The sequence below is a fragment of the Lemur catta genome, chromosome 18, assembly GCF_020740605.2.
Source record: "Lemur catta isolate mLemCat1 chromosome 18, mLemCat1.pri, whole genome shotgun sequence".
Lineage (NCBI taxonomy): Eukaryota > Metazoa > Chordata > Mammalia > Primates > Lemuridae > Lemur > Lemur catta.
Window position 1 is genome coordinate 19,443,231 of NC_059145.1, and position 21,182 is coordinate 19,464,412.

The window sequence follows — 21,182 nt, forward strand, 5'->3', positions numbered from 1 at the left end:
ACACATGCTAAGAACCAGGTGAAACTGAAAAAATGCATATATATAATTAAAACATGAAAATTAGCCATGATCTGCAGTCAGCAATCATCACTAAAGTATATTTTTCACCAATCTATATTCTATTCCACTTATTTGACATCCTAGTTTACTGTCCCTTTATCCCCCACCTTACCTTAATTCACTGCAGATATTTTCATGCGATAGTCTCTGAAACCAAGATTTTTAACTGCATCACACATTTATGACATAATTTAATAACCACCATTTTTTAAAAATTTAGGTCACTTCTAGCTCATTACAATTAAAAACACTCAGTCGAAAGTATGAAGCATACCTATCAAAACTTTGGATTAGACCTTCAGTAACTCCCCAGACACAAAATACCACTTACTTTATTTATAGTGTCATCAGTAGTATACAAAAATACCTATTTCATTCGAGTACTATAATCTTTCAAAAATTCTGTCAATTTGATAGAAGTAATTTGCATTTCCTTCATTGCTAGTAAAACTGACTATTTAACCTATGTTTACTGGCCACAAGGCATTTCTTCCCTGTGTTAATAGCTCCTTTACAATCCTTCATCCTGGGGTTTCTCAACTTCAGCACTACTGACATTTTAAGCCAGATAATTCTTTGTCATGGGAGGCATGTCCTGTATATCATAGGATGTTAAGCAGCATCCCTGGCTTCAACCCACTAGAAACCAGTAGCACACCCATCCACTCCCAGTTGTGACAACGATAAATGTCTCGAAACATTGATAAATGTTCCCTGGGAGACAAAAATTGTCCCCAGTTAAGAACCACTGCCTACATCCCATCCCCACCCTTTTAAAATTATTTGTCTTTGCTCTCTTACGTTATCATGGAAAAAATAAATTACTATGTGACACAAGTATTAATATAAACTTTTGGATTCTCATTTTGTACTGACTGCTTCAAAGTTAGTAAGTATTGTTGACATAAATGTTGAAGTGACACTAAGATATTTCTAATTTTTCCTATTTTGAAATTATCTCTGAAGTGTTACATGCTTTCTTGCTCAGAGGCTCATCTGAAGCTGGCATGGTACCTGCTCCACAACAGTAAAATTCTGACACAAATCCTAAAAAGAAAGTATTTGCCACTGAACTTAGAGTGCTATCTAATGATGGTTGTACACATAAAAAGATCCAATCGGATGGAAAGGAAGCTTCAGAAGGTAACACAAACTTTCAGATAATAGTTCAGCATAAACTTGGGTTTCTTTCTTGGCAACTTATATATTCATGATAAGGATTGTAACATGCCTAGAGATTCAAATTTCTATCCACTCACCCCACCTCTCCCTACCAGTTAAAACAAAAAGTCCAACAAACTGTGAGTGTGTTCTGATTAATCTGACTTAATTCTGAGCCTTTGAGTCATTACTTCTAGATTTCTAAAATCTATTAATATACCAAAAAAATCTATTACTATACCAACATAGACCCTTCCCTTCCACATACGCAGCTGAACCAAAGATTCATCTCCTCTAACAGTGCGGCCCAGGCTGAAGACAGCCAACACAAAGGACTGCGCTTTTTAGCTAGCACTAGCCTAACAGATCTACTTTCTTCCCTGCTACTGGGAAGTCACTCTTCTCTCACCACTTTTGCCACTGCTGTTACCACTTACTCCACAATCAAGTTGATATCAGTTCTACTTTGATATCAACAAGGACAGTCTATCCCTTCAATACCACATTTGCCAGAGCCTAGGTAGGCCCTTAAACCCTTTATTTCATTCTACCGAATCAGCCCATAACATCAAGGTCAACAGCAGTTGAAAGGTCCTAAAGAAATATAAGACTATCCTTGACTAACAGAATTAAGTTTGGAAAACAAGATATACAGATTTTAAACAAGTAGAAAATAAGACATCATAAACTATTAATTGCAGGGATTTAAGTGATGGTATGATAGAACCTTGAAAAAGATCACAATGTAGGTTTAGAGCCCATCAAGGAAAGGCCTCAGGACAAAGTTCGAACTTTATGCTGGACCATAACAGGGTCAGAATAAAAAAAGGAAGTGTAAAGGTATTGGACTTAAGTAGAACAAAGAGAAGGAGCTTAATATCAACAATAAATGAGTTTCTCAAACTCAGCACTATTAATATTTTGGGTCAGAGAGTTCTGAGTTTCGATGACCTGTTCTGTGTACTGTAGGATATGTGCAACATCCTTACCCTCTCTGGACTTGGTGCCAGAAGCACCCCACCACTCCAATTGGTAACAACCAAAAATGTCTCCAGATTTTGCCAAATGAACTGGGGGGGAGGGACGAATTGCCCCTGCTTGAGAATCACTGCAATACACAATCCCTTTTGTTGAGAAGTACACTGGTTCCTGAAAAATAACAGAGTTGGGAAAATCAGAATTGCAAGATCAAAGTCACACAAATTTGAGGGATAAAATAGCAGGTGGATAGATTTAAAAAAAAGGGGGGGGGAAGAAAAATTCTAAAATGTAGATTATTCAATTAAAAAATAAATAAATACTCATTGGCATTAAAATCTATTTCATGAATCTCTTCCAGTAGTACAGGATAATGTGCTGTGGAGATCTAACCAAAATTTTTTTCTTGGATGTGGTGTTCTATGCATTAACAAAGATGAGGCCGGGCGTGGTGGCTCACGCCTGTAATCCTAGCACTCTGGGAGGCTGAGGCGGGTGGATCGCTCGAGGTCAGGAGTTTGAGACTAGCCTGAGCAATAGTGAGACCCCGTTTCTACTAAAAAAAATAGGAATTATCTGGCCAACTAAAAATATATATAGAAAAAAATTAGCCGGGCATGGTGGCGCATGCCTGTAGTCCCAGCTACTCGGGAGGCTGAGGCAGTAGGATCGCTTAAACCCAGGAGTTTGAGGTTGCTGTGAGCTAGGCTGACGCCACGGCACTCACTCTAGCCTGGGCAACAGAGCGAGACTCTGTCTCAAAAAAAAAAAAAAAAGAAAGATGGAGGGGCCAGGAGAGGTGGCTCATGCCTATAATCCTAACACTTTAGGAGGCTGAGGCAGGAGGACTGCCTGAGGCCAGGAGTTTGAGACCAGCCTGGGCAAGAGCAAAATCCTATCTTTACTAAAGATAGAAAAATTAGCTGGGCATGATGGTGCATTTCTGTAGTCTTAGCTACTTAGGAGGCTGAAGCAGGAGGATCACTTGAGCCCAGGAGTTTAAGGTTGTAGAAAGCTATGGTCACAACACTGCACTCTAGCCCAGATGACAAAGCTAGACCCTGTCAGGAAGGGAAGAGAAGGGAGGCTTGATTAAGGCTTGAAATTTCTGTTACTGAAATATAAAAATGAGTTGGCACACAGCCACAAGTGGTGAGAGAACACCATACACTTTAATACAAAGGTTTTATCGTACAGAATCGTGAGTTTGAAGGTGAGACCCAAAGTATTAACAGTGTCTACAACACTGGCTTTTAATATTCTGTTATCTATTTTGTGTAGTTTTACATACTGACTTTTTAAATTGTATTTTGAAATATACCCCAGAGTTATGTGCTACTCTAAAATTACCAATCAAATAGGTATATATAATTATTTGGAAAGCATTTTTCTATATCACATACTCCCAAGAGAAGAAAAAATAATCATTAAAAGCAAAGTACCTACTGCAAGAACAATTTGTACTTTGGTTCAAGGATTGTCTTAATACATGGAAAAGGAACACATCAACATTATTACATGGATAATCATTCCTGGGAATCTCCATCTACGTATGACAAAACTAAAAAGATACACTGGAAATTTTTTTATTGATACTTAGTAATTATACATATTTATGAGGTACATGTGATATTTTGATACATGCATACAGTGTGTAATGATCAAATCAGGGTATTTAGGATATCTATCCCTCAGTTACCATTTCTTTGTCTTGGAAACATTTCAAATCTTTTCTAGTTATTTTGAAATATACAATAAATTATTAACCGCAGTCACCCTGCTATGCTATTGAATACTAGAACTCACTCCTTCTATTTTTGTACCCATTAACCAATCTCTCTCCATCCCTGATCCTCCAACCCTTCCCAGACTCTGATAAGCATCATTCTACTCTCTACCTAAATAAGATCAACTTTTTTTTTTAAGCTCCCACATATGGGTGAGAACATGTGATGTTTGTCTTTCTGTGCCTGGCTTATTTAACACAATGATCTCCAGTTCCATCCACGTTACTGCAAAGCACATTATCAATCTTTTGATGTCTGAATAGTAATCTACTGTGTATATATACATTTTTTTCATTCATCCACTGGTGGACACTTAAGTTGATTCCATACCTTGGCTATTGTGAATAGTGTTGCAGTAAACACGGGAGTGCAGGTATCAACAGGTTATAGACGAGATTATGTTCCTGAGAATGTCTTTAGGTCCAATTTGTATGTAATCTGGATCTCTGATGAACAGCGCATATACGGTAATAATAATAACTATCATAATTACATAATGGCTCACGTGATAACATACAGTACAATACTGTAATAATAATACCTTGTACTGTAATAGTAAGTTACAGAAACTGTGCTTTCGTTTAACTCAAACAAACAGAACAAAAATAGAGTCATACAAAAAGTTTAGATAATAGGAGATAGGAGAAATTTCAAAAATCAATATTAAGGGCCGAGCACGGTGGCTCACACCTCTAATCCTAGCACTCAGCCGAGGCGGGTGGATCGCTCAAGGTCAGGAGTTCAAGACCAGCCTAAGCACGAGCAAGACCCCGTCTATACTAAAAATAGAAAGAAATTCTCTGGCCAACTAAAAACATATATAGAAAAAATTAGCTGGGCACAGTGGCGCATGCCTGTAGTCCCAGCTACTCGGGAGGCTGAGGCAGGAGGATCGTTTAAGCCCAGGAGTCTGAGGTTGCTGTGAGTCAGGCTGACGCCACGGCACTCACTCTAGCCAGGGCAACAAAGCGAGACTCTGTCTCAAAAAAAAAAAAAAAATCAATATTAAAGGTCTACACTCACCTAATGTTGCATCAATGTCTTGCTTACTAGAAGGGGCATTTTTGAGGCAAGAAGGTAGGCTATCATTAATCGGAAGATGATGATGGAGATGGGGAGAGGAGAGCGGGCGCTGGAGAATCAGGATTTGATTCTGTTGCTGGAGGAGTGAAGTTTACCACTGAAGTCGGTTTCTTGAAAAAGCTATCTAGGGTTGTTTGCACAGGCTTTCTCTTTTTTTCATCATTAATGGCCTTGTAGCAGCTGATGATCTCAATAACTCCACCGTAAACCTTTGCAAACCGCTCAATGTTAGGATCTTGCTCCTCAAGTTTAGCAAACCCTGCTTCAATGAGACCAAAGGCTTCAGCTAATTCTTTTGTCACAGACTTTCTTGGCTCTGGATCCTCTGATTCTTTATGTTCTTCAGTTTCTATCGGCCATTTCTCTATCCATCTATGAGACTAGCTGCTTGCATAAAGAACCTGCCCCAATGAACCGCTTACGCCATGCGGGTTTGTTTACATGTGTGGAAGAAACTAGTTCCCAAATTATTAATTTAATTATTTAATTATGAATTATCCTTATAGGAAGGCTTGGAAGCCCATTCATTCGTAAATATGGAATGCTGTAAATCGGGTTGTCTATAATCTGGGCAATGCTTGTACCGATTTCCTTTCTTTTGCATATATGCCCAGCAGTGAATGCTGGTTCATATGGTAGATACAGTTATAGTTTTATAAGGAACCTGTATATTGTTTTCCATAGTGGCTGTACTAATTTATATTCCCACCAGCATTATATTAGTGTTCCCCTTTTCCTGCATCCTTGCCATCACTTGCTATTTCTTGTCTTTTTGATAATAGTCATTTAACTGCGGTGAGATGATACTGCATTGTGGTTTTGATTTGCATTTCCCTGATAATGCTAAGCATCTTTTCATATGCCTGCTGGCTATTTGTATGTCTTGAGAAAAACCTGTTCAGATCACTTGCTTGTTATTTAATCAGATTTCCCTTTTTTTTTTTTTGCTATTGAATTAAGTCTCATATACTCTGGTTATTAAACCCTTCTTGGATAAATAGTTTGTAAATATTTTCCTCCTTCTGTAGGCTGTCTCTTCACTCTGTTGATTGACTGCTGTGCAGAAGCTTTTTAGGTTGATGTAACCCCATTTATCTATTTTTGCTTCTGTTGCCTGTGCTTTTGAGGTCTTACCAAAAAATCTTTGCCCAGACCAATGCCCAGCAGTGTTGGAAATGTTTTTAAAAACAAACTATAGCTTGCTGCAGTTCCATCTCTCCAAAAAGTTATTCAAAAAGAAATACTCAGTTATCAAACAAAGCTAGGATTTTTGAAGATGAAGAAATTGGAGAAAATATGCCCAATTAATTGAGAAGAATCATGAGTAATTACAATCAGGGAGTTTTCTCAACATCTGGAAAATTCCGCACAAAAAAACTCATTCAATGATGGCACCATTTAACACTCTTTTTAAAAAAGTGCACAATTTATGAGGCGGAAAATAAGGGGGGAAGTAAATATGTTATGCATATTTTGTCTCAACCAATCAACCAACAAATAAATAATTCCCAAAATTAAAGGATACTAGTTTTCAAATTGAGAAAGCTTGCAAGAATTGTTGAGAGTGGCCAACACAAGGGTTAACAAATAGACCCACAGCAAAGCACCTGTAGCAGCAAAACTGCGTAATTCTGGAATCAAAGAGAAGATTCTACAAAATTGCAGGGATATTAAACAGGTCACAAAGCCTTAACAACTGTCATAAGAAAGCAATGGAAAAATTCCTTCAAATTTCTTTTTTTTTTTTGAGGTGGGGTCTCACTCTGTCACACCAGCTAGAGCGCAGTCACGTCATCAAAGCTCACTGCAACCTCAAACTCCTGAGCTCAAGTCATCCTCTGGATTTGGCCTCCCAGAGTGCTAGGATTACAGGCGTGAGCCAGCATGCCCAGCCAAATTTCTAAAAGACTATTATTTTCGACCTATATACACCCAAACTATCTATTAACTAAGTGGGTAGAATAAACACATTTCAAACACTGAAATTACAAAAAAAAGTAATTGCTATTGTGCCTTCTCTCATTTCACCACAACAATGACTTAAACCACAAAGAGCATGACACGGTATTTAGAAAGCTGAGGATCCAACACAAAAAAGTGAATTTCAGAATATGATGAAGGGAGACCCTTCATCATAACATGGTAGGATTTCCATCTTCATCATAAAATGTTAGGATTAAGGTAGGTCTAGAGAGCAACCAGAGGGGAGCAACTAAGAAGGCTCCACAAGAGATTTTTTAAAACATGAAACTGATGTTAAACAACTAAAATTTGGGGTTGAATTAGTCATAAGTATGTAGAAAGTTAAAAGAAGGCCGAGTGCAGTGCCTCATGCCTGTAATCTCAGCACTCTGGGAGGCCAAGATAGGAGGATCACTTGAGGCGAGGAGTTGGAGACCAGCCTGGTCAATATAGCCGGGACCCCGTCTCTACAAAAAATAAAAGTAAAAACAAAAAAGAAAATTAAATGAAAAAATAGCACTCACAGAGGCAGTGTATAAATCGAATGCCAATCTGACCAAAATGTCAATATAACTGAAATATAACTGCAGAAAATGGGCATGGAAGCAGGAAGTATGTACGTATGTATGTATGGAGAAGGAGCAGATAAACTAAATCTTCACTTTCATTAGTAAGAAATCAGAAATTCCAAAGAAAAACAAGGGGAAAAAGTAACAACATTATAAGACTTACCTTACAAACAGGAAGGTAAACCTCAAAAGGAACTAAATGATTTTAAAGTGGTTGTAGTAGTAGGAAATAAAGAAAAGCACACAGCAGGAGACTTTTTGTGACCTTTGCTGTATTAATGATTAATGCACTAAACCATGTGCGTGTAATTTTGATAAAAATAAAAATGAAATGATAAGAAATCTACTTGAAAAGAGTCAAGTGGTATTCTGGAGTTTAAAAGCATGGCTGGGGGGGGGCGGTTCAAATCTTAGTTTAGCCACTTTTTGATTTGTATAGCCTAAAGCAGATAATTCTAGCCTCTCTGTTTCTCCCATCTGTGAACTGGGGATAACAGCATACTTCTATTGCTATGAAGATTAATACCAGTGTAAGCAGAATGCTTAGCAAAGTGGCTGACATCTAGTAAGCACTCAATGGTTATTTTTTCTCAAACTCAAGACGGGGGGAATATCTTGAGTAACATAGTGGAAATATGCAGAGAGCTTTGGGGATGACAGCAGTGCCCTGACATGGCATTAGTAAGGACTAGAAGAGAGAGAGACTTCTGTTAGACCACAACAAGATGCTAGGGCTTATACTGTACTGTCACATGACAGATAACAACCTGAGGCAGTCTCTCTGTCCTAGAAATATCTCTAGAGGCACTTTATTCCTTTTTATTAGACAGAGGAGAAAATTCTCTACCCAATATTGCTTCTCCACCCATTCCTAAAATTGCCTATTTCCTTTAAAAATTAAAATTAAAAAGGGAAATATTTCAACAGGAAAGTATTAGAGAATAGGAAAAAAGCCTATATATTACTTAGTGTTGTCAAACCTTAGCTAGTTATACCTTTACAGTTCTTGAAGAGCTAGAAGACATTTACTTATTAATATATTATGCTTATTCCAAAAATTCTCTGACTCCACTCCATTTCCAATCCATTGATTCTACCCACCTTTTTACTGTCCCTTATGCCTTTGATACATACCCCTCTCTCCCTTCATTATCTGGTTTAAATTGTAATAATAATTATAATCACTCCCTAGCATATAGTTGATTCTCTAGCCCCTCTCTGTCTCAACTGTACTTAAAAAAAAAAAAAAAAATCAGCTTCACTGGTTAAATGCAATCCCCACCAAATCTGTACCTATACGCATGAAAATGAAAATAAGATTAGAGAAAAATACACAACCAATACACTATTACAGCTGCTGTAATGTTGACAATATTACACTTCCATAGTCTAGTCAACACTCAGACTCTTCCAGGTAACTATTTCTTACTATCTCTCTCTCTCCTTGACCCTTCATTTCTTCCTCTCTCTTACATACTCATTTCCTGTTTCACTTATAAAACTGAATAGGGAGAGAATTAATTGAGTTCCATCACAGTTACCTACTATCATGTCTATGTACACACACTGAATTTCCATCTGCTATTACAGATGAACTATCCATGCTCTCATCTATTTACATACCACATTCTCCATTCAATCACCTACTCAAGAGCAACACTTGAAAAACTCTTCCTTTTCTCTTATCAATTACACCTACATTAACTATATATTTGCTAATAGATCATTCCCACCAGCATACAAATACAAATATGCTGATATTTCTCCCATCTCGGAAAACTTTTCTTTACTCCACTTACCCTCCACTTCCCACATCATTTATTTGCTGTCCTTTGCAATAGAATTCCTTGAAAGAGTTGTCTCCCTCCTGTGATCTCTCAAAGCCACTTCAGTCAAGCTTTCAGTGCCACCACTAAACCTAATGTGCTCTCATCAAGATCACCAATGACCTCCATGTTGCTAAATCCAATGGTCAATTCTCACACCTCATCTTAACTGGTCTATCAAGAGTATTTCACACAGCTGATCCCTTCTCCTTAATTACTGGGTTTTCCTTTCTCTCACTGGTGTTTCCTGTTCATTTTCCTTTTCTGGTTTTCCAAACTGCTTAATACTGGAACACTCAGCAGTTCAGCCTATCTCTTCTCTATCTACTCTTAGTGATCTCATCCAGTCTGGACGTTTTTAATACTCCATATAAGCCAGTTATCTCTCTCCTGATCCCCAGACTCATCCATCGAATCACTTGGATAATTAATAATCAGCATGTCAAAACTGAAGTCCTGATCTTTCCCACAACTTGCTCCTCCCGCAGCCTTTCCCCCTCTCGGGTATGATGAAATCCCACCCTTCCAGTTGCTTATGCAACTCTTGAGTTGCTGACTCCTTTCTCTCCCACATGACATCCTATCAGGAAATCCTGTCAGTTGTACCTTCAAAATATATATAAAGAAATGTGTGGCCGGGCGCGGTGGCTCACGCCTGTAATCCTAGCTCTGGGAGGCCGAGGCGGGTGGATCGCTCGAGGTCAGGAGTTCGAGACCAGCCTGAGCAAGAGTGAGACCCCGTCTCTACTAAAAATAGAAAGAAATTATCTGGCCAACTAAAAAATATATATACAAAAAAATTAGCCGGGCATGGTGGCTCATGCCTGTAGTCCCAGCTACTAGGGAGGCTGAGGCAGTAGGATCGCTTAAGCCCAGGAGTCTGAGGTTGCTGTGAGCTAGGCTGATGCCACGGCACTCACTCTAGCCCGGGCAACAAAGTGACACTCTGTCTCAAAAAAAAAAAAAAAAAAAAAAGAATGTGACTAAGTCTTAACCATCTCCTGTTACCACTTAATTCAAACCACGATCATCTCTTAACCTGATTTTAATAACCCCTGCTTCTAGCTTACTTTACCAAAAACGTATTTTCAGCACAGCCATTCACTGAACAATTCTTTTAACACTTCAGTCTGATGTCCCTTCTCTGCTCAAAATTGCAATGGCTCCAGATTTCACACAAAGCAAAAGCCAAAGTCCTTACAGTAGTCCACATTGCTATGTCCCTCATTCCCGCAAAGGGTCAGTCCACTCCAGCCAGGCTGGCCTCCTTGTCAGCTGTTAAAAGGCTGGACACACTCCTACTTAAAAGGGTTTTTGCACTGCAAGATTCCTCTACCTGAATGCTCTTCTATATGCTGCATGGCTAACTCCTTTTACTTCCTGAGTCTTAACCAAATTTTACCTTCCAAGATTTCCCCTGACCACCTTATTTAAAATTGTAACTACCTTTCTACCCATAACTCTTGTTCTCCTTACTCTTTTTCTTAGTTGTGCACTGCCCTTATAATCTAGTAAGACAATAGAGAATTTATTAATTTACTGTCTGCCCACAAATTTGTTCACTAATTTATTTATCACAAGTACTAAGAATAGTGCCTGGCAAATAACAGATGTTTAATTACTTGGTGCTGAATAAATGAATATCCTGAAGCCTACTTTGTGGGAATAATATTCACAATCCACTTAGAGTAGAAGAAAAAAGAAATCAGGTAGAAAAATGCCACTTTCCAAGAAATTTGGGAATTGCGTAACTTTTATCAATTAATGGAATAAATTCATATTTGAAATACAATGCATAATAAGAGCAAATACATAACCACAAATGTCAGGCACTGTTCTAAGCACTTTGGATATATTAATCCACTCCTCACGATCCTGCCCTAAGTTAGGCAGTACTATTCTACCCCCATCTTGTTATCAATAAGGCAACTCAGAAACAAGCTAAATAACTTGCTCATAATTGCACAGCTAGTAAGTGGGAGAGCTAGGATTTCAACACAGGCATTTTGGCTTTCAGAATCCTTTTTTTTTTGAGACAGGGTCTCACTATCGACCCAGGTTGAGTACAGTGGTGTCATCATAGCTCACCGCAATCTCAAACTCCCAGGCTCAAGTGATCCTCCTGCCTCAGCCTCCCAAGTAGCTGGGACCACCTACAGGTGCACACCACCACGCCCAGCTAATTTTTTTTATTTTTGGTAGAGACAGATCTCACTCTTCCTCAGGCTGGTCTCAAACTCCTGAGCTCAAGCAATCCTCCTGCCTTGGCCTCCCCAGAGTGCTAGGATTACAGGTGTGGACCACTGTGTCCTGCCCAGAATCCATACTCTTAACTGCATTGTAACACCTAATTAGGACCCAAAAACAAAGTTAATCCAAATACACATCTCCTACTTTGTGGTAAGAAAAGATATGAAAAAGAGTCTAGCTGCCTTCAGGGAGCTCACAACCTAAACAAAAAATAGCACAGCAAAATTTATATATGATGATAGAAGTGAGCTAAGTCACACCTAACTCAGGGTCAAGGAAAGTTTTTCATAAGAGATGACCCTTAGCATAGATCTTTAAAAATGAGCACAAAGGAAAAGGAAGGTTTTTGTTCCAGGGAAAGGTTACAATACATAACAAAGTCACTGAGCTAAGTGAGGCAGCGTCATCTACCAGAGGATTGAATAGCAGAGCAGAAAAACACAGGGAGCAAAGGAAGCAATAGCAAATTATGTAAAGCTACAATTATATATACTCTTTACATTTCATAAGGACCTTAAGTTTTAACCTGAGCAATGGAGAGGGTACATAAAGATTTTAATCATGGGAATAACATGATATTTACATTTGCAGCATGGCTACTGTTAATAGCAAAGATTAGACAAGAAAGGGCAAGCAAAACTGCAGTTAGGGAAACCATTTAAGAAATGTATACAGAAAAACTCAAGCAGGATGAGAACTAAGAATAAAGAATTTCGGATGAGTGAACCACGTGGGGGGGGGGGGGCGGGGGATGAAGACTTGATAATGTCTATGGAACCATGACCCACTGTTGTCTGTGAGTCTTCACAGCCACTCCTACTAACACTGCCCTATTGCAAATTCTCATTTCCTCTAGCTTTAAATACCTTAATAACTTCCTGAGTGATTTCCCTAACTTCTCTGAATTAGACTTAATTTCCCCAGGGCAAAGCTCCGATTTATCTTTCCCCTGCTCAAAAGCCTTCATTAACTTCTAACGTCTTTCTAAATCCAAAATCCTATGTATTAGCAAGACACTCTCATCTATCCTAAATCTACCTCCATAGCCCTGCACTTTTCCCTCAATTCCTCTGCTCACTGTTCCCTCTGCCTAGACTAAGCTGAAATACCTCCTAGAACTATGAAGCCATCGCTAATACACCTACCTTGACAGAAATCAACCGCTCACTTTACTACTCCTAAAGCACTTTGTTTATAAGTTCTTTAAAGCAACTCTATTATATTTTGCCCCAGACCATACTGATAAGTTGTCTTTTTTCCTTAGAAGATCAGGTTCTATGATGCTAATGATCATGCACAGGAACTTTCTTGGGGAGGGAACCATTTGTGTCACAAAAACACTTTGATCTTATTTTGGCAGAAGCTACAGCCTCAAGAAATATAAGCATTCAGCAATTTGAAGATCTTGGTAAGGAAATGAATGTCTCATAAAAGAATAGGGGTTTAGTGCTAAATTTATCTGGATCTTTAATGGTCAGGAGGCAATTTCTCCCTGACACTTCAGTGGCGGTTATGATCTTCACAATAGTTTTAAGACAACAATTTTAATACATTTTACCTGTATAATGAATTGGGGATACTATTACATATATGCATACATGCTGGTTACAGCATAAACCACTGAGTTAGCTCCCCAGCTCATGGTTCCCACTTTCCTAGAAAGGGACCTAATATACAAAAAATGGCCTCATGGCTACTACCTGTTTCTCTCCCCATGCTACCTGCCTACCTGAAAAAAGTAGATTAATGCTGGAGTAGGCCAATCAGATTCTCCCCGAGAAATATGAAATGTACAGCAAACCAGACTGGAACTCAGCCCTTTGCAAGAACCTAAAGGATGAGTCTAACAACTTCTACTGCTGCTGAGGCATCTGAGGTGCCCCATCCTAATATCCTTGGCTTAGTGGTTTATCTCAATCCTTGATTCTGAAGTGCTACATCATTATCCTTCCAATAAATCTTACTTTCCCTTCTTTTCTCATTTTCTTTTGGGCTTAAGTGAATCAAAATCAGCCGTGGTGCTTTTGAGCAAAAAAAAAAAAAAAGTTTAAAATCTGATGTTTTCAGAAAGCCAAATATTCTTTTGGGTTGAAATCTTGAATACTCTAACTTCAAGCAGAAATCTGAGCCATAGGAAAAAAAAAAAATCTTTTGGACTTTGAAATCATAAAAGTTTATTTCTTATATTTTAATATTTAAAATGCTATTACATTAAGTAAATTAAATCAAGTCTGAGTGGATGTTCCCAAACGAACTATTTAAATATCCAGTCTACCCAACACTTAAAGGTCCAGCCAAGGTATTCAGAGAATTTAGGTTTTAGTTTTTTGCATGTAACCCTCCAGAATGTAAAAAGTCCTCTATGGTGTTATACACATGGACTATCTCCCTAAGACAGATCACTACCAATAAAGTAACTTTACTGCTATTTTCCTTCTTTATTAGAACTTTATCCCTTGGTTATAATTTGGTGAATTTTATCTTTTTCCAAAATAAGTGTCTTCAAAAAATACAAATGTTCCTGAATCAGACCTAAAAGTTGATTTTCCTATGAAAATTTAAGTTTCTAGTCTGAAAAATGTTGTTCATTTCAGCCAATTATACTTACAAAGATTTTTTTTGTTTTTAATGTAAACTTTTTACCTTTTAAAAGTATTAAAAAGGTTAACTGCTTCAAGATAATGAAATTACAGCCTGGCACAGTGGCTCACACCTGTAATCCTAGCACTCTGGGAGGCCAACACAGGAGGATCGCTTGAGCTCAGGAGTTTGAGACCCCTTCTCTACTAAAAACAGAAAATTAGCTGGGCGTGGTGGTATGAGCCTATAGTTCCAGCTACTCAGGAGGCTGAGGCAAGAGCATCATTGCCAGAGCCCAGAAGTTCAAGGCTGCAATGAGCTATGATCAAGCCACTGTACTCCAGCCTGGTTGACAGGAGAGCCCATCTCAAAAAAAAACAATTAACTAATTGATTAAAGAGTCAGATGTCAATCATATTTTCTATTATTTTCTAAAGTTAGAGATGATCCTCTCAATAGCATTCAACAAAATTCAACACCCTTTTATGATAAGAATGCTTAACAAAATAGGCACAGATGAGACTTACCTAAAAATGACACAAGCTATATATGACAAACCCACAGCCAACATCATACTGAATGGGGAAAACTTGAAAGCATTCCCACTTAGAACTGGAACCAGACAAGGTTGCCCTCTATCACTGCTTCTATTCAACATAGTGCTGGAAGTCCTAGCCAGAGCAATCAGACAAGAGAAGGAAATCAAGAGCATTCAAATGGGAGCAGAAGAGGTCAAACTATCTCTCTGTGCTGATGACATGATCTTGTATCTAGAAAACCCCAAAGATTCTGCCATGAGACTACTGGAATTGATAAACAAATTCAGCAAAGTCTCAGGTTACAAAATCAATGTACAGAAATCAGTAGCATTCCTACATGCCAACAACAGTCAAACTGAGAACCAAATCAAAGACTCAATACCCTTCACAATAGCAACAAAGAAAATAAAATACCTAGGACTGTATTTAACTGAGGAGGTAAAAGACCTCCAAAGGGAGAACTACGAAACACTGAGGAAGGAAACAGCAGAGGACATAAACAGATGGGAAAACCATACCATGCTTATGGGCTTGCAGAATCAACACTGTTGAAATGTCTATACTATCCAAAGTGATCTACAGATTCAATGCAATCCGTATTAAAATACCAACATCATTTTTCACAGATCTAGAAAAAATAATTCTACACTTTGTGTGGAACCAGAGAAGACCCCGTATAGCAAAAGCAATCTTAAGCAAAAAGAACAAATCAATTTACCAGACTTCAAGCTATACTACAAGGCTATAGTAAGTAAAACAGAATGGTACTGGAACCATAACACAAACACAGACCAATGGAACAGAACTGAGAACCCAGATATAAAACCATCCTCATAGAGCCATCTAATCTTTGACAAAGCAGACAAAAACATACACTGGGGAAAAGAATCCTTATTCAATAAATGGTACTGGGAAAACTGGATATCCACATGTAGAAGAGTGAAACAAGATTCACTCCTTTCACCTCTCACAAAAATCAACTCATGATGGATAACAAACTTAAACCTAAGGTGTGAAACCAAAGAATTCTAGAAGAGAATGTAGGAAAGACTCTTACAGACACTGGCCTAGGCAAAGAATTTATGAAGAAGAGCCCAAAGACAATCATAGCAACAACAAAAATAAAGGGGACCTGATCAAATTAAAAATCTCTGCACAGCCAAGGAAAACTATCGCCAGAGCAAATAGACATTCTCCCTACGGAATGGGAGAAAATATTTGCTTGTTACACATCCGATAAAGGACTGATAACTGGAATCTATATAAAACTCAAGAAAATCAGCAAGAAAAAAATCAAACCACCCTATCAAAAAGTGGGCAAAGGACATGAACGGAAACTTTTCAAAAGAAGTTGGCTAATGGCTAACAGACATATGAAAAAATGTTCAACATTTCTAATCATCAGGGAAATGCAAATCAAAACCACAATGAGATATCACTTATCTCCAGTGAGAATGGCCTTTATCAAAAAGTCCCAAAACAAAAAATGTTGGCGTGGATGTGGAGAGATAAGAACACTTGTACACTGCTGGTAGGACTGAAAACTCAGCCACAAAAAACAATGATGAGATAGCACCTCTTGTATTATCCTGGATAGAGCTGGAATCCATTCTACTAAGTGAAGTATCCCAAGAATGGAAAAACAAGCACCACATGTACTCACCATCATATTGGTTTTAACTGATCAACACTTAAGTGCACATATAGTAAACATTCATTGGCTATCGAGCAGATGGGAGGGGGAAGGAGGGGATGGATATATACACAGCTAATGGGTGCAGTGCGCACCGTCTGGGGGATGGACATGCTTGAAGCTCTGACTCACGTAGGGCATGGGCATATACGTGACTTAAACATGGACCCATGTAATATGCTGAAATAAAAAAAATTAAAAATTAAAAAGAAATAAAGTTAGAAAGAATAGCCTCTTGGTAGATGAAGACAAGGTTTTAAATTGTTTTTCTTCTGTAGTCATGTGTCGCTTAAGGACAGGGCTACCTTCTGAGAAATGCATCATTAGGCAATTTCATCACTGATCATCACACTTACTAACACAAATCCAGATGGTACAGCCTACTATACACCTAGACTAGATGGTATAGCCTATTGCTCCTAGGCTACAAACCTGTACAGCATGTTACTATACTGCATACTGCAGGCAATTAACATAATGACAAGTATTTGTTTACCTAAACATACCTGAACACACACAAAAAGTCTCCAGATACTGTCACCCCAGCTGAGAACCACTGCTATAAAGTACTGAAAAGTGAACATTATAGAATTAAATGAAAGTTTGAAAAAAAAAATTCCACATCTCAATAATTTCACATCTTCAATTAATTTTATTTCTAATTCATTGTCAAATTTTATTAGTTTAAATAGACACCATAGATCGAATATTTTACTTACATTTAGAGTATTTATTTAAAACTAATTTTAACATTGTAGAGAGCAAGCTTATTTTAAGTCAATTATAGAGAGCAATTTTAAAATGTGTCAGTTTTTGTAGGCAATGTTTTCAGTTCATACCTTCTGTCTGAGAGTAGGATTTTATGACATTTCTGAGATCTCAGAGTGCTCTCAGTATTTAGTCAACCTAAGTGCAGAATTCAGATTTTCTCCCTCCATCCTGTCTTACTCTGGCCTATTTACAAACAAACAGGCCAGGACAGTATTTTGAGGAAAAAAACTTACAAGTACGTAATTTCAAATAGTCATAAAAACAATTACATACACTGCTCATATTTTGTATGTAAAAGCTATTTTACTGACAAATATGACTATTTGTCTTTGGAATATGACTGGAAAAAACAGATATATGCCAGAAATGTTTCAATCCACCAATCATTACAAATACTATCCTTTGTCATATAGTCATGACCATTCTTTTGAAGTAACTTGTTGCTCGAAACTATCTTAAACTCAAATTACTCCTAACACAACAAAAGAATAATTCATTTAGAAGTAACTTTTTCAGGCTTTTATTATTTCTACCAGTAAAAATCTAAGGGTTGGGGAAATGTTGGTCAAAAGATACAAAATTTAGGAGAAATAAGTTAAACAGATCTATTGTACAACGTGATGACTATAGTTAGTAACAATGTATTACATTTCTGAAAACTGCTGAGGAACTTTAAAGTATTCTCATCATAAAAAAAAAAAATGTGAGGTAATACACGTTAATTAACTCAATTTAGACATTCTACGATGTATACATTTGTCAATTTAAAAAAATAAACTAAGCTGACAAAAAAAAGAGAAAACAGGGGAAGAATATGCCTAAGTAGAATTTAGTGAACTGATTAAAACACTGTTCAAATTGAACTTCATAATAACCAAAAAGCTGATGAAAGTTCTTCTTTTAAGAATTACCATTTTCAAACCTCAATGAAATGAAGGATGTAGGCAATGAAAAAAAAATCTAGCAACAAAATCTGAAAAAGGAACATAGTTTAATAAACGAGGAAGATAGAAAATTACAAATGGCAATAAAAATGGAAAGATGCTGGCACAAAATAAAATAAAGCAACTTAAATAAAGCACTTTTCATCACACAGGGGCTGGGTGGGGAGTGGAGAGTGCAAAGAAAAAAAAACTTTTTTGAAAAGGCATTTTTCACCTGTCACAAGTTTCAGACTTAAAAGCCCGATAATGCTTGGTGCTGACACCAAGGTTATAGAGGAAACTTTCATATACTGCTGGTAGAAGCATACACTGAGAAAGTTTTCTTTGGAAGCCCAGCTGGCAATATCTGTCAAACATAGTAATGTACATCATCATCAACCCATAAATCCCATTCCTGCATCTGTCCCAAAATAAGTAAGTATGCTAGCTTAAGCACTGTCTGAATTGTTAGTACTGTAAACAGCCCAAAGGACCATCAAAAGAGGACAGGTTAAATTAAGGAGCACCCTAAACAATGGAATACTATACAGCCCATAAAAAGAGATAAATTCTTCTGTTTTGATAAGAAAATATATCTAAATACATCAAGTAACAAAAAGCTAACTATAGAAATACGATGTCATGTGTTTTTAAAAGGATTAACATATACACACATGCAAAGAAAAATTCTGTTAAGAATATACAAGAATCAGGTAGCAATATAGTTTGATTTCTCTTTTTGCTTGTGAGCATTTTGATATTAATAAAATTTTAAACGAGATTTAAAGTAGTATTAATTTCAGTAATCTTTTTACATGAGTTTTTTCACATTATGGGCACAATAACTACCTAATTCATGAGATCCATTACACTCAAAATGCAGTTATCCTCACCAAACTCCTCAATCAAAATGGACATGTAAATAGAAAAAGCATGCATATGATTTTCTCCATAGTAAAGATCCTTAAAACTATGAAACAACAGAAGTTTTAAAACTAATTCTGAAAATTTACCACGTGTCCATCTATTTTGTCAGAAAATAATTTTTTAAAGTAGCCACATCCGGTCTGTGGCATTGATTTCAGCCATACCCTAGGGCAACCAGAATAGCAAAACCAAAGACCACAGACAATATTTACTAGAAAACTGGATGACAAGGTAACAAGGTATCATGAACAAGTGGGGCAAGACTAGAGAAGTATCAATATCTATACAGGAGGAAGAGAGATAGATACTACTTGTCTTGCAATGACCCCATGAACAGGAAAATCCCAAATTCACCAACAGTATTCAGCGGGGAAAAGAAAAAACAAGCTCACAATCTACCTGCGTTTAAGACTGCTCCGTGCAGAAACACTCCAGTGTGAAAAGGCCCTAGAAAAGGTGGGCCAGTCACTAGTTAAAGAACTACTTTGAAGCAAAAATGGTTACCACCTCAAGTCACCCATAAAGTCATCATGGACAATATTCCTAATGTAAAACCAGAATAAAACAATCTCCAAAACTATTAAATTCCCTTCAGTGTGCACAATTTTGATTATTTAATTTTTAATTTTTTTTATAGTATATGACTTCAACCTAAGGTGTGTACAATTTTGAACAGAAATACAGTCAGCCCTCTGTCTCTGTAGGTTCCACATCATGGATCCAACTAATCTGATTGAAAACATTTGGGAAAACAAAAAAGCATCTGTACTAAAGATGTATAGACTTGTTCTTGTCATTATTCCCAAAATGATATAGTATAACAACAATTTACACAGCATTTACATTGTATTAGTTATTACAGGTAATCTAGAGATGATTTCAAGTATACAGGAAGATGTGCATAGGTTATATGCAAAGATGATGTCATTTTATATCAGGGACTTGAACGTCCACAGATTTTGATATTCAAGGTAAGTCCTGAAACCAATCCTCCACGATACCAAGGGATGACTGTACTCTGCTGTTACTTGACAAAAAGCTACCTTACTCTCCCTCCCAGAGATACACAATAGTACAAAAACTGCAATGGCAGCACTTGTAAGACCTCTTATATCCCTCAAACTTCAAATACTTTCTTCAGTTTCATCACCTTTAAATGGGAATATTACCACCTACCTCCCAGTATTGCTGTAAGGATAAGACTTTTTACTAAGAATACCAAATCCAAAATACATATATTAAAGAGAAAAGCACTGACACACTTCAAACTAAAATATATGCATCAGTCTCAACACCTGTATGCTTCAAATATATGCCTCTACAAAATTATAATTACTAAAATTTTTTAGCCTTTGAGGTCACTGGAAAACAGTCAAAATTAAAATGTTATGGGTACATCAGTCACCTATCTTATTGACCTTCCGATAAATATCGCCTAATATAGTTTTCCTTAAGTCACAAATCACCACACCCAACCTCTCCATAATTGTCACACCCCCTCCCCCAAACTATATGGCATCAGTGCTTAGGTCATATTATGGTGCACCACAAAGGAAGGAAGGCTGGACAGGTACATGAGGTCAGGCTTAGGTAAGCAACTGGAAAATCTCAGAAATTACAGAAATAGCAGTGATAATAGGCTCCTACCCAAAGAACAGCTTCAAATTCTAGTGGTGGTTTTGAAAGGATTCTCAGACTACTACAGTAAAGGAAAATGTGACAAGACAACTAGACAAGGGACAAACAGTACATAAAATACACATTATGAGAGGATTTGAAATCAGAATGCCTGAGGATAAATCCAAATTCCACCACTCATCAGCTGCAAACCTTGGACAAATTATTTAAGCTTTGTAAACCATGGTAGCCTCATTTTTAAAAAGGAGAGATACCTACTTCAGAGATACCTACTGCAAATTCTAAATTAGGGTTTGCATATGAAACATTTGATGATGTGTGGCACAAAATAAATGTTCATTAACTAGTTGTCTTGGGGAGGCAGGGGTAGATTTTGTTATTGTTGTTGAGACAGATTCTGGCTCTGCTGCCTGGGCTAGAGTGCCATAGCGTCAG

At 37.4% G+C, this 21,182-nt stretch overlaps 1 protein-coding gene across 2 annotated transcripts in view; it reads right to left on the reverse strand.

The window, feature by feature from the left end:
* The window catches only part of PPP4R2 (protein phosphatase 4 regulatory subunit 2), a 57,633-nt gene that overhangs the window by 24,416 nt on the left and 12,035 nt on the right, over window positions 1-21,182 (reverse strand). The window contains exon 1 of one of the 2 annotated variants that reach the window (XM_045530767.1): window positions 2,211-2,375. The exons of the other annotated variant lie outside the window; for it this stretch is intronic. The gene's annotated coding sequence lies outside the window, so the exon portion shown is untranslated. Of the gene's footprint in view, window positions 1-2,210; window positions 2,376-21,182 lie in introns of those variants that run through there. 2 annotated transcript variants of the gene reach the window in all.